Source organism: Nicotiana sylvestris, chromosome 6, assembly GCF_000393655.2.
Source record: "Nicotiana sylvestris chromosome 6, ASM39365v2, whole genome shotgun sequence".
NCBI classification, from domain to species: Eukaryota; Viridiplantae; Streptophyta; class Magnoliopsida; order Solanales; family Solanaceae; genus Nicotiana; species Nicotiana sylvestris.
This window is the reverse complement of record NC_091062.1, coordinates 192,001,047-192,006,066: the sequence shown is the minus strand read 5'-3', so window position 1 is coordinate 192,006,066 and position 5,020 is coordinate 192,001,047. Positions and strand designations below refer to the sequence as shown.

The following is a 5,020-nucleotide window of genomic DNA, read 5'->3' as shown; positions in this document are numbered from 1 at the left end:
AGTTACTTTGGAAGTTTTGTTAGCTGTAGTATACGACACACCATTGATGTCTCCACCCCCACTTATAACGTTAACAGTTCTTTTGGGAGAAGGTGGTTTTGGAGGCTCCTACCTGTTCTTCATGTAAGCTTGCTTGCCTTTCTCGCTGAACAACTCAGTAAGATATCCTTGTTTTAATAAATGATCAACTTCACTTTGTAAAAATCTGCAATCTGCTATTTTATGCCCGTGAAGGTGCTGATGTTGAAGTTGTAACCTCCGAATCTCGCTTTTAAATTTCTATCATCATCCCGTGACTTATAGTTGTTTCGCTCGTTCCTAAATCTTGATGAAGAACCTGATTCTCTATTTCTTGATATGTGATTGTGCCTTTGATTATCTTGTTTTGACCGTGAGTCTTTCCCCGCCGGTCCCATATAGGGCTCGTACCTATTTTTACCGGATCTTTTTTCGTTCTCTGCATGTCTTGAACGTATACTTTCTTCTTTTTGAGATCGTGGAACAGTATCTTCCTCAATCCTCAACTTCGTGCTATACCTGTTATAAACATCATTCCACGTTGTAGCTGGAAATTCTCGAAGGCTTTCCTTGAGTCTCCTCGTAGCTTCCGAGCTTTTTTCATTCAAATTGCTTGTGAAAGCTATAGTTGCCCAGTTATCAGGTACACGCGGCAATGTCATTCTTTCGCGTTGAAATCTGTCCACGAATTTTCTAAGCAATTCTGAATCTCCTTGCTTGATTTTGAAAATATCCTCCATTCTTTTTTCCACTTTTTGGGCTCCTGAGTATGCTTTGATGAAAGAATCTGCAAGCTCAACAAAAGAGTTTATAGAATTTTTCGGTAAATGGGAATACCATGTTAATGCTCTTTTGGTGAGTGTTTTACCAAATTTCTTGACTAATACTGATTCGATCTCCTACTTAGTCAAATCATTGCCTTTTACGCCCGTTGTGAATGTTGTCAGGTGGTCTCGTAGGTCAGTTGTTCCATCATACTTTGGAATATCAGGCATTTTGAACTTTTTTGGAATTGGGAGTGGGGCAGCACTTGGTTTCCAGGGTTGTTGCGAATATCTGTCCATGTCTACTTCTTTAATTATGGGCGGCACCCCGGGTATCTGCTCTATGCATTCACTTTGCTCCTTGAGCTGTTTCTGCAAGGTTAGTACTAAATTTTGTAAATCAGAATTAATTACATTACCTGGTTCTCTCTCCTGCGGTTTACTGGGAGTTCCACTGCTACCTGAGTTAACAAGCCCGGAACGAGGGTTTTCTATAGTGTTATTATTTTTAGAAGGTGTGAGTGTTGCAACAGGTAACTGGTTAATAAGCGTCTCAACAGCTTTGTTGACCTGGGCAATAATTAATTTCTGTAAAGCTTCATCAACAGCTTCAGCATTTTCAAATTGAGCATACTCGTTTAGTTGAGATCCATCAGGAGTACCCTCACGAGATTGCCGTGGAGAGTCCTGCGGAGTAGGAACTTGAATGTTAATATTCTGTGGGTCTCCCTGACTTTGTTGGTTCTCTTGGTTTCCTGGGGTGTTGTCATTGTTATTCGACATAATTGATGTAACAAGGAAGGTCAAGTGAAAAGAAAATAGATTATCAGATTCCCGGTAACGGAACCAATTTGTTTAACCAAAAAATAGAATTTCAGTCAAAGCTAGAATTTAGAAGAACGCGGGTTACTGATAATCAAAAGAATATGTAGAAGAAAGTAATTTGGAGTAACCAGAGTGTAATCAGGAGAAAAACAAGTGAATCAAAGTATATTCCAATTGTGTCTTGTGTTTACAAGTGACCAGATACCTCCCTTTTATAGGTATCTTGAAGATATGCGTTTTCCCCAAATCATAATGAGGCTATTATGAATAATTAAAGACATTGAATGCTACGTTACACAATCATTGTAATCAATACAAATTCTCTAACGTATCCAGTGTTTAATGCCTTTCGAATTTCGTATATGCGCTCTTTATTATGGTCAGATCCATTTCTTTTGATAAATGACTTAAATAGGTACGGGCGCTGAATCCTTCAAATGTCCTCCCGTGCCCTTTCCTTTGCCTTTTTCCTTTGCCTTTGCTCGTTTCTATTGCTGCCCGTACCTCTTGACTAATTATAATTCTTTGACTATTTGACCAGTTCACGTATCTCAACATATCACTTATATATATAAATGCAATTTTTCTCATTACACAAATGCTAAAGAGACTAGAAAGTTAAAACAGCAGTTTTATTTGGCAAACAGAAATATGATATAGAAAACAGAATGAAATTCCGAGTACAGTAAAACTATCATAAAATAAATATTAAAAAAAAGTAATACTATCACATTATTTATTTATTTATTTATAAAAACTGAAAGTAAATCGTAAAACAGTCTTTGTGCTTGAAAAATTAAACCAATATATAGAGCTAGGGGTGTACATAGGTCGGGTTGGTTCGGATTTTACAATTACCAAACCAAACCACGCGAGTAAGTTTTTTACAATTAAACGAATATATAGAGTTAGGGGTGTACATAGGTCGGGTTGGTTCGGATTTTACAATTACCAAACCAAACCACGCGAGAAAACATATCTGTATTCAGTATTAACGACAACCAATGCGAGTAAGTTTTTACGAATCCTAAATTAAACAAATATATAGAAAACTCATTTAAGTAATAAGTAAAGACATGTATTTTGGTTTTCTTGCTTGTGGAGTGCGGAGTATACTTTCTTTTATGTAAATAAATATATTCCTTTATTTTTCCCTTTCAAGATAACATAGCTAAGAGAAAACAAGTTTAAATTTAATTAAAACTACAATTACATTATATTTTCAGCTCCAATTATTATAGGAGAGCGTGCAAATAATGGTTTATTTAAAGAACCACTTCAGTTTAACTTGTAACAGTAACTTATTGCTCTGCAGGTTATCATATCATGCTTGCTATGAATAGCCACCTACGTTGTAGGTCAATTTAATTTTGTAATGTGAAAAAATTACACAAATAATATTTACAGCCACATTAGGTAAAGATGCTCGAATATATATATATATAATAAGGGACATTTTGAGGAGCTTCCAGTTAGGTGCTTGCACACTGGGGTTATTTCCCAAACCAGCCCACATAAGAATTTTGTTAAAAATAGAAAGAAAAAAAAAGTCCTGTTACAAATGATTTTGCTTTATTATGCAATAAATAATTTTGTAGTGACTACATCGTGTACCTAGAATTTCATTATTAAAGTTCACTCCTCTCAATTCTTTGGTTATAACCCTCCTTTTTTAATAGCTAAATATATTGAATTTGTTCTTAGACAGTTGAGAAAATGTAAACAATGAGAGCAAGCTTGGGGCTGATTTATTGGCAGGAATCAATTTTGTGATGAAGTTGAATATAATAAAGTTGGTCTTAACTCTTAGTCTTACCAACTTTAATTTGAATAATTTAGCAACTTGTTCATGTATTTGTAATTCACAAAGAAAGACTATGCAGATTTTATAAGGAGAAATTCAAAAATAGCCAGATTTACAAATTGGTCGTTCAAAAATAACCTCGTTTTAAAAGTAATCGAAATTTAGCCACTTTTCACGTAATTTGAATTACTCTGGAGGCTCATGTGTTCAAGGCCGATCTCCCTGGGCTTAAGAAGGAGGAAGTGAAAGTCGAGATCGAAGACGATAGGGTTCTTCAAATCAGCGGAGAGAGGAATGTGGAGAAAGAAGATAAGAATGATACTTGGCATCGTGTGGAACGCAGCAGCGGCAAATTCATGAGAAGATTCAGGCTCCCCGAGAATGCGAAAATGGATCAAGTTAAGGCGGCGATGGAGAATGGAGTTAAGGCTTAATGTTACTGTTCCGAAAGAAGAGGTGAAGAAGTCAGATGTCAAATCCATTGATATCACTGGTTAGGCGCTATAATTTAGAATAAAGATATGTAGATATCCTATCAAGTACTCTAGAGAATATGGGCAAGTATGAATGAAGAATGTAGACGTGTATTGTTGAGGATTGGAAGTTTTTATATCTATATCTATATCTATATTATATTAAAAGGAGAGTAGTATGCATTGTGGTTAAGCCAAGTGGCAAGCTAAAATAAAGTCACTTGGCAATTTTAGAACAACATTAATAATTAGAAATTATATATAGAAACATAATTAATGGAAGTAGTTTAATAAATCTTATATATAATCTAAATAGATCTTAGACAAATCTAATATATATATATAAATTTATATGTATATTTGTATCTATATATTGATCCACTCATAGATTTTCTTCTATATTAGCTAGAAATATGGAGGTGAAAAATTAATTAAAAACTGTAATAAAAAAATAAAAATATATAAAGATGTAAATTGAGATAATCTATGACTATTATACTTTGGAGTAAGTTAAAATATAAAATAAAACTAAAATTTACTTAAGATATTTAAAAATTTATTGAGTTTAAAATTTAAATAAATTCAAGCAGCAAAATAAGATCTTACATAAAGTATATAAATTATTTATAAGGTAAGAGAAAAATTAAATCATCAGCAAAAGATATTTTAATAGCAAGAATAATAAATTCATATTAATATTGATAAATCGTGCAAATGAATATTTTATACGTAAATATTACTACAATATTTAGATATAATGTGTTCAAATAATTAAGAAAATATTTTTTATGATTAATATTTGAATTGAGTTCAATTAGTTTAACTTTGAAAGCATAACATAATTATTTAAAAATATGGTTCAATTAAGAAAATAGAATGATACAAATTATCTGAATTTGAGATGAGAAAGTTTTTTAATTTATATCTATATTATATTAGAACGAGTGTGGTAAAAATAAATATTAAATTCAAACATGATAATAAAAATTCACATGACAATGTAATAATATTCGGTATTGAAAAATATAAAATGAAAAATAAAGAATAAATAGAAAAAAAATAAAAATTCAGATTTTTTATCATAGGAAAAGGGTAAAACTTATTTAAATTTGAGATGAGAAAGCTTTTATATTATG

The 5,020-nt window shown here is 32.4% G+C and overlaps 1 pseudogene; it reads left to right on the top strand.

Annotated features, from left to right (window-relative positions):
* The first annotated feature begins 1,098 nt into the window (after positions 1–1,098).
* LOC138871862 (18.1 kDa class I heat shock protein-like) lies at positions 1,099–3,909 on the top strand (annotated as a pseudogene).
* The last annotated feature ends 1,111 nt before the right edge of the window (positions 3,910–5,020 follow it).